Source organism: Nicotiana tabacum, chromosome 19, assembly GCF_000715075.1.
Source record: "Nicotiana tabacum cultivar K326 chromosome 19, ASM71507v2, whole genome shotgun sequence".
In the NCBI taxonomy this organism is placed as follows: domain Eukaryota; kingdom Viridiplantae; phylum Streptophyta; class Magnoliopsida; order Solanales; family Solanaceae; genus Nicotiana; species Nicotiana tabacum.
This window is the reverse complement of record NC_134098.1, coordinates 13,020,110-13,029,712: the sequence shown is the minus strand read 5'-3', so window position 1 is coordinate 13,029,712 and position 9,603 is coordinate 13,020,110. Positions and strand designations below refer to the sequence as shown.

The window sequence follows — 9,603 nt, the reverse complement described above, 5'->3', positions numbered from 1 at the left end:
ATAGGAGCTTACTAATATAAGTATGATAATTTGTAATTGGCTACTAAGAGGCCTAGTTCAAACAGAACCCTTCCTAGAAGGTGGTTGCGTAGATTAGGTGCTCTTCAAAAGAATTATATTTGTATCTGAAATTTGAAAGTTCTATTAATAAAATAAAAGGCTCTAAACCTTGAATTTTTTTATGAATTGTCTTACACTCTTACTTAGTTACTTAATGGCTTGAAATTATATTAAATAAATTATAATTCTATTATAATTACTAAAATATTTCATTACAAGTCTTTTGTTTTAATATTTTATAAATCTTTACTTAGTTTTCTAATTTTCTTATAATTTATTAAGTTTTAAATTTATTAAATAAGTCAAAAAACTAGCCGTTACAAACTTTAAAAATTTAGTCGTTGTCAAAAAACTAGTCGTTGTCAAACTTAATGCTTACATAATTAGTTTTTTAAAAAAACGGCTCACTTAAGGCCCGCGAAACCGTCTCGTCCCGTCCCATTCCGTTCGTTAGCGGGATTGGATGGGCCTACTGTTTTATCCCGTTTAGGCCCATCCCGCTATCATTCCGGCTAAATCTCGTCCCGACCCGTTTATTTAGTCCCGTCCCATTGGACAGCCTGACTGCTAAGGCAGGAAAGATTTTGAACGGGTTTCTCAGTTTTTCAAAAGTAATGAAAAACTGCTAGGTGTAAGTCAATAATGTCGGCTATAATTTTTGATCGGTCGTTTAAATGTATAGTTTTCACTCTTGAGGTAAAGGCTAGTCAGAATTTTAAAATTTATGGCTAATCTTTTTAAGTTAGTAAATTCTAAACTAATATTCTACCGTTACAATTTAGATAAGATACTTAGATTTGTCACGAATTTGAGAAAAAAGAAGAAGATTTTTTGAACTTGTGGTCTTAAAAACTTAAGAGATAAAAGTTTTATGGGATCGTGATATATGTGTGATTATAAAAATTTCTCATTAAGGATAAAATAGGTAAAATAAAGAGTTTAAAGTTAAATTATTTCTAAATTTAAAAATATATTATTTATTTTAGAATAAATTAAAAAAAAAGTAACGCATTTAATTTAAAACGGTGAGAATAATCTATACATATTACATAAAAATTTAAGATGAATATTAAATTTGAACTAAAGTTATTTGATTCGACCGTTAAAGTCTTGCTGCGCCCCAACTTGAAGTTAAAGGCTTGATGTGCGACTTTTCAAGTGTGGGAAGGAGACGAAATTTCAACTCTTTATAACTATACATAACTTGTGGTCCTCATTCTTTGAAAACTGACACATTCCTAATTCCTTAAATCATCGTCATCCTCAATAAAAACATATCTTTGCTTTATTATCTGTCTGCAGTTGTTTTGTTGTGGTGTGGTGTGGTTCACATATTAAATATACAATACTATATGCGCTATACGTTAACAAAATATTTGGCCGGAATATATTTGTTATATATAGAATGATGTTCAGTTTTTTTATGTGACTATTTTGGTATCTTGAGTCTAAGAACCTTCTACTTAGGTTCCGGTCGTAATTTGTCTTATTTTAAAAATTATTGATTCTACTTTTTATGAAATGTTACTTTTTTTCGTTCCGTGAATCCGACTGGGCACGAAATTTAAAAAAAAATAAAAAATTTTAGAATTTCTGATCCTAAACAATTCAAAAAAAGACCCAAATTATTTATATGGTTATAAAAGCTTCTTATTAAGGGTAAAATTACAAGTTTAAGTAAAATTATTTCCAAATTTAGAAAAAAGTATATCTTTTTTAAACGGATCAAAAAATAAATAGGTTCAGTTAAACTGGATCGGAGGTAGTATGTGTAATTGTTATTTATTTCATGCCTAAAAGTTCTTTTACACTGTCTTCACTGCATATGAAGAAGTCAAACTCCAAGTTTATATACCACAACTTTGGTTTCTCTAACAAATGCAAAACCAAATTCGATGTGTAATGGCTTATTCCATCATATATTCTATGCTATTTGTTCTTCTGATCTTTCCCCTGCATATTTTAGCTCAAACTAAGGCTACTATACCTTTGGGCAGTACTCTTACTGCAAATGAAGAAACTACCCCATGGCTCTCTCAATCTGGAGATTTTGCGTTCGGATTCAAGCAAATTCAAGATCAAAATCACTTCTTGCTTTGCGTATATTACGCGAAAATTAAAGATACCACCATAGTTTGGTATGCAAATGGTGGTAATCTAGTGCCACGAGGCTCAATCGCGGAATTAAATCCACAAAGTGGATTAATTCTCCGCAATCCTGAAGGGAAAATTCTTTGGAGCACTGGTCCAATTGTAGCTAATGTTGCTTATGCTGTTATGAATAATACAGGAAACTTTGTTCTTGTTGGAAATGATTCTTCAGTTTTATGGGAAAGTTTTAAATATCCAACTGATACCCTTTTGCCTACTCAAATACTTGAGATTGACAACAAGCTGAATTCTCGAAAATCAGAGTCTTTATTTTTTCCTGGTAAGTTTGATCTTCGTATGATGAGTAATGGGAATTTGGTGCTTAATACTCAATCCAGGCAAACTAATTTTGAACCTGATTCTGAGTATTATAGCAGTCATACTTCTGATCCTGGAAATGAAGCCAATTCTGGATATCGACTGATGTTCGACGAATTGGGCACTGTTTATATATTAAAAAGAAACAATCAAAGACTTGTGCTAACACCTTCTAATGTCCCTTCAACTTCAGACAATTATCACAGGTTGAGTCTTGATTTTGATGGTGTTTTAACTCATTATTATCATCCTAAGAGTATTTCTACAGGGAAACAAAATTGGACTATTCTTTGGTCTGTGCCTGATAACATTTGTTTAGCAATTCTTGAAGAAACTGGAAGTGGAGTTTGTGGATACAATAATGTGTGCCATTTAAGTGAAAACCAAAGGCCAAATTGTGAATGTCCAAAAGGGTATTCGTTGATCGATTCGAACGATAAGTATGGGAGCTGCAAACCAAAATTTGTTCCAAATTGTGATGAAATTGGACAGGGTAATCCTGAAGATTTATATGATTTTGATGTTGTGACTGATGTTGATTGGCCATTATCGGATTTCGAAAGGATTTATCCTTCTACTGAAGAAGAATGCAGGAAAGCTTGTTTGGAGGATTGTTTTTGTGCTGTTGCTATTTATAGAAGCAATAGTTGCTGGAAGAAGAAGCTGCCATTGTCAAATGGGAGAGTGGACACTACTTTGAATGTAAAAGCTTTTCTTAAAATAAGGAAAGTTTCAACATAAGTTCAGCTAGGGGTGTTCATGTTAGTCCGTTTTTAAATATTGGAACCATACCAAACCAATTAAGTCGGTTTTTATCGATTCGGTCTATGTCGGTTTTTGTCGGTTTTTCGGTTATTTTTCGGGATTTTCTTAAATATGACATATACACTACTAAACACATATTCCGGCGACTATATTTTCAAAATAACACTATCAAACCAATTGATTATTGAGAAATCTATCATTTTGCCAAGATATATTGATGATAATTGAATCAAATAGCGATGAATAATTTTTGGACTCAATTAAAAATAAATTATTTTTAACATGAAATAAATTCTTGTATTTAGCAAAAGAAAACCATATCAAACTAGAATATAAAGGCATAGAACTAGATTATTATAATACCAAAGAACTAGATTAAAAGTGTAAACTATTAAAATGTAACATAAATATTTAGAAACTTTGTATAAATATATATATATATATATAGGTATAATAATAAAAATTAAATAACTACTTCTATATTCGGTTTGTCTTGATTTTTTCGGTTATTTTTTTATTAAAACAAAAATCAAACCAAAACCAAACCAAACCGAAAAAGTATTATTTCTTTAGTCGATTTGGTTTAATTTTCGGTTTGGCTCGACTTTTCGGGTTTTTATAAACACCCCTAAGTTCAGCCGTTAACTCAGTCCATTTGTTCAAAATAAGCAATAGTGACTTGTTATCATTCCTTTCAAACTTCAGCTTTTACCAATGACGTGCAATTTCATATAGCCAATAGTTTTTTTATTGTTTGGTGCAAGTTTAACTGTTTTTAGCTTATGAAATAATACGGCAGTTCGGTACACTAAGCTCTCGCTATGCGTGGGGTTCGAAAAAGGATCGGACCACAAAAATCTATTGTACGCAATCTTACCCTACATTTCGACAAGAGGTATTTTCATAAGGGTACGGCAAAGGGCGAGACCTCAAGGGTCTATTGCCCTATTTTAGCTTGCCCTATTTTAGCTTATGAATTCAGATTGATAATCTCCAATATATTATTGGAGCTTACAATACATACTCCTAAAATTTTATATTTTCCAATAATGTGCGTGCGTATTCATAAACTAATATTTAAAAAAGATCATATCTTCGACAACTTGGACATAGTGATTACATTTTATTATCTCCATTGTAAAAAAGTTTCAACAACTTGTAGAGAGGTGTTATTTGTACATTATACCCATTTATAATTTTAAATTTAAGAAAACGATATTTTTAGATCTCTTATATATAAAAAATAAATCTTTTACGTGTAAAAAAAAAATCTCTCATACGTAGAAAAAGAGGTAGAGTTATAAAACTAAAAACAAGTTTGTAAAGGGCAAAAAAAAAAAAAAAAAAAAAAAAAAATTGACCGAGGTGCTATTTGGGGGGAGGGTCCATGCATTCATTGCCACGAACTTTCCTTATTTCTCTCAATTCTCAAATTTTGCAGTATTTTATCATTTCATACCTTACTTTAATTAGGCCTAGATAGTAGATACTACCTTTCCATCTTTGACACTTTTCACTCCCACTAAAATCATATTGACTTTTAAAACGTTTGAATTGAAAATTGGCATGAAAGTATAGGAAATTTGGAAAAAATACATAATAGATTTAATAATTAGACAACTAAAATTTATCCCAAAAGACACGGATAGACTTCTCAAAAATTATTCGGTCTTACTTAGAAAAGGAAAGAGCTATTTTTCCTTTTACTTGTTTGAATGAACGAGCTAGGACTCCATAGACATAACCATGGAAATATTTCCTGGTTTAAATGAACAAAGACTCCAAAACGAAGCTGGTGGCTTATGACCAAGGAATATGGTGGGATAATTGTGAACCGTTTACCCTTACTAAAATGTATCATGTTCAAGCCTAGGAATAAAAAACTTCGAAGTGTTTTTACTCCCGCTAGCACATAGCTAGCACATAACGTCGGAGCCACATAGACTGAAGGGTGGTAAGTTGGACGCTCTTCGTCAATAAATTATAATGCACATATTGGTAAAAAATTAGTAGATATTCCTGATTTCTCCATTACCGCCCCAAATCTAAATTAGTTGGTCCAGGTTTGGAATACCATATATTTAAGGAAAAAATTAATAACAAAAGGCAAAATAAGTTTGCGTGTCAACTTTTCCAAGTCAAATAAACCCAACATTTCCTTATCATTTACCAAAATGAATGTGGTAGCCAATGACCAATTCAACATTTGCTTTGAATTAATTTGCTTGAGACTCAGCAACTTTTTCTTTGTAATTTATAGGTGTAATTTCATGTATCCTTTCTAATTTTCCCCTGAAACCTTGTCTCTTTCTTGCATGGCTTTTGCAACTGTATTTTTTCTTGCTCTCTTGCTCTTTCCCCTTTCAGCCATTTCTCAATCTTACCAAAATGTTAGTTTGGGTTCATCACTCACTACAAGTGATGTTACTACATTTTGGCCATCCCCTTCTGGAGAATTTGCTTTTGGTTTTCAAAGAATTGGAAATGGAGGATTCATACTAGCCATTTGGTTCAATAAACACACAGAAAAAACCATAGTTTGGTCAGCCAATAGGAATAACATTGCCCCTGATGGATCCAATGTTCTTCTCTCCACAGACGGAAGACTAGGCCTCTTTGATCCAAATGGTCAAGAGATATGGGCTCGTGGCAAGGCCGGACTGGCCTATGGAGCCATGCTTGACACTGGAAACTTTGTGCTAGCAACCAGTAGTTCAGCCATTTTATGGCAGAGTTTCGATGAGCCAACCGATACGATTTTGCCAGGTCAAGTACTTAAGCAAGGAAATAAGCTTGTCTCAAGCTTCTCTGACACGAATGTATCGAGTGGAAGGTTCGAGTTAGAACTTCAAAATGATGGAAATCTGGTGCTTTACACTGTCAATTATCCACTTGATGCACCAAATGCTGCATATTGGGCAACCGATTCAGTTGGCAGTGGTTACCAGGTGATCTTCAATCAATCCGGCTTTATTTTCCTTCGAGCACAGAATGGAACACTGTTAAATTCGATATCTTCTAGTGAGGCAAACTCAACAACAAGCCAATTATACCAACGAGCGATTCTTGAATATGATGGAGTTTTTAGGCACTATGTCTCTCCGAAATCTTCTAGTACATGGTCTACTTTGCATAACATACCAGATAACATTTGTGCCATCAGGCAAAGAGTTGGAGGGGGTGCCTGCGGTTTCAACAGCCTTTGCTCGATGGGAACTAACCGGAGACCAAGATGTGATTGTCCACTCGGGTATATCTTGAATGATCCGAACGACAAATTAGGTGGCTGCAGACGAAATTTCTCTGAGCAAGATTGTAACCATGAATCGCGAGAAGTTGAGGCTTTCACATTCAGAGAAATGCTCAACTCTAACTGGTTTGACGGTGATTATGAGTCTTACCGGGATGTTTCAGAGGATTGGTGCAAACAGAATTGTTTGAGTGATTGTTTTTGTGCTGTTGCTGTTTACGGTTATAACATTTGTTGGAAGAAAAGGTATCCGCTTTCAAATGGGATTCTGAATCCGTCAGATGATGGGAAAGCTTTGATGAAAATAAGGAAATACAACTCCACAGTGGGATCACCAACAACTACAACTACGCCTCAGTTCCAAACAAAAAGGAAAAGTCAACCTACTCTAATCATTTCTGGTTCTGTGTTGTTGGGCTGTTCATTTTTCATCTTAATGTTGTTGGCTCTTATATATCTTTTGAAGTTTAAAGGGAAAATACCAAAGAAGCGTGTGCAATATCCAACTGTCCCAGGAGTGAACCTAAGAAGTTTTAGCTACAATGAGCTAAAAGAAGCTACAAATGGATTCGAGGAAGAATTAGGAACTGGGGCATTCTCAACAGTTTACAAAGCGGTTCTTAATGACGAAAATGGGAAAGTTGTCGCTGTCAAGAAACTACACAAGATGGAAAGAGAAGGAGAACAAGGATTCGAAGCTGAAGTGAATTCAATCAGTAGGACTAATCACAAGAACTTGGTCCAACTCCTCGGATTTTGCAACGAAGGCCAAAATCGGCTTTTGGTTTATGAATACATGAAAACTGGCTCAATAGCAGACTTGCTATTCAAAGATTCTAGGATTAGTTGGTCCCAAAGAGTAGAAGTTGCCATAGACACTGCCAAAGGGCTTTGCTATTTGCATGAAGAATGTAGTACCCAAATTATACATTGTGACATCAAGCCTCAGAATGTGCTTTTAGATGAAAGTTTGACAGCAAAAATAGCAGATTTTGGAATAGCCAAGCTTTTGAGGAAAGATCAGACTCGAACGACCACTAGGATACGTGGCACGAGAGGGTACGTAGCCCCAGAGTGATTCAGGAACATGCCTATAACCGTCAAAGTGGATGTGTACAGCTTCGGAATCTTGCTCTTAGAGCTGATTTGCTGCAGAAAAAGTTATGAGCAAGATGTGGCAAATGAGGATGAAATGATACTTGTGGAGTGGGCTTGTGATTGCTATAGAAGAAAAGAGTTGCATTTACTTGCGGGTGATGATGACGAAGCAATAGAAGATATCAAGAGGTTTGAGAATTTTTTGATGGTTGCTATTTGGTGCAATCAAGAAAATCCAGCATTAAGGCCTAACATGAAAAAAGTCATGCTAATGCTTGAAGGTTCTATTGATTTCTCAGTTCCTCCTGACCCTTTTTTCTTTTATTAGTTATGTTTAGATCAGAAGGTGAGCCTTGGCGTAACTGGTAAAGTTGCTGCCATGTGATCGGGAGGTTGCAGGTTCAAGCCGTGAAAACGGTATGTTGCAGAAATGCAGGGTAAAGCTGGCAACAACAGATCCTTGTGGTCTGGCCCTTCCCCGGACCCCACGCATAGCGGGAACTTAATGCACCCGGTTGCCCTTCAGTTCTGTTTAGATCAGCTACATTTTTTCCCCTTATACTTTTGTTTGTCCCTAAATAATATTGCAATAACCTCTGTGCTCAAAAGTCTATTCTATATTTGTATCTTCACTGAAAAAAGCTTCTTGAAATGTATGGTTTTCATTCTCCTATCTAATTATCAATTCATAAAACTTCTTATTCTAACTCAAGTTCCCAAAAAAAAAGGATAAGAAATGTATAAAATCCATCAATCTTTAAGCCAGTACTATTGCAAAGTTATGTTGCAAGAAAATGCTTCAACAATTACAAGCATTTCTGTTCTGGTTTCCCTCTCCATAACTTGGTTAAGCAATGCAATATTTAATAACTGCCATGGTTTTCTATTCCATATACACATTAGAGAGATGTACTAGATTAAACAAGCATATATGTGCAATGGATATGAGTTTCCACATGCATAAAGTACATATTTGATTAATAGTGAAAATAAATTTATACGGAAATGGAACATGGACTGCTTGGATTCATCCTTATGAGATTTTGTACAATCAAATTCAAACCCCTTTAAGTTTCTTCTCTTCTTGGATAAACTCAATGTGCTCTAAAGCATGCTGCTCAGTCGAAACTTTTGCATATTCCTGCCTCATGTTCCGCTTTCTTTTGTTTTCTCTTAACCATCAATTGTGAGGAGAAAAGTTGTTTTAGAGTGGCTTCTTAGGATTGGTTTTCCTATTATTGTTGTAGAATCAAGTGGAAATCTTTGGTTATCTTAACTGTGATATTACTGCACATGATCCTTTTGCTAAGAAAATGTGCTACTGCAGTTTTGTCTGGAAAAATTAGTAAAAGTGGGTCCTTTAGCAGTCTTTTTTATCCTTATAGCATAAATCTGCAGTTGTTATGGCTTAAAGATGAATGGATTTTCTACAATCAACCTTTCTTTTTTCTGGGAAACGTAAGCTAAAATTGGACTTCCTATGATTTAAACTGGATTAGAAATGGAAATAGTAAATTTCAAGAAAACATAATGCAATGAACATACATGTATAGAACTGGCTTTGAGTACACAAGAAGATAGTTTTTTGTTTGGGCACAAACAAAAAAGTTAATGGAAAAACATAGTTGAGCCAAACAACTAATAGAGGAAAAAGGTTCAAGAGTTGTCTCTTCATCATTACTCACGAGTAAATGCAACTCTTTTCTTTTGAAGCAGTCATAAGCCCACTCCACAAGTATCATTTCATCCTCATTTGCCACGTCCTGATTATATATATATATTTTTTTTTTCTGTGGCAAATCAGCTCTAAAAGCAAGATCCCTAAGCTGTATATGTCCACTTTGACCGTTTTATGCATGTTCCCGAACGACTTTGGGGCTTGATGTCACAATGAATAATTTGGGTATTGCACTCTTCATGCAAATAGCATAGCCCTTTGGTAGTGTCAATGGCAACTGAGC

The 9,603-nt window shown here is 34.5% G+C and overlaps 1 pseudogene; it reads left to right on the top strand.

Annotated features, from left to right (window-relative positions):
* The first annotated feature begins 1,744 nt into the window (after positions 1 to 1,744).
* Positions 1,745 to 8,250, top strand: LOC107763715 (G-type lectin S-receptor-like serine/threonine-protein kinase LECRK2; annotated as a pseudogene).
* The last annotated feature ends 1,353 nt before the right edge of the window (positions 8,251 to 9,603 follow it).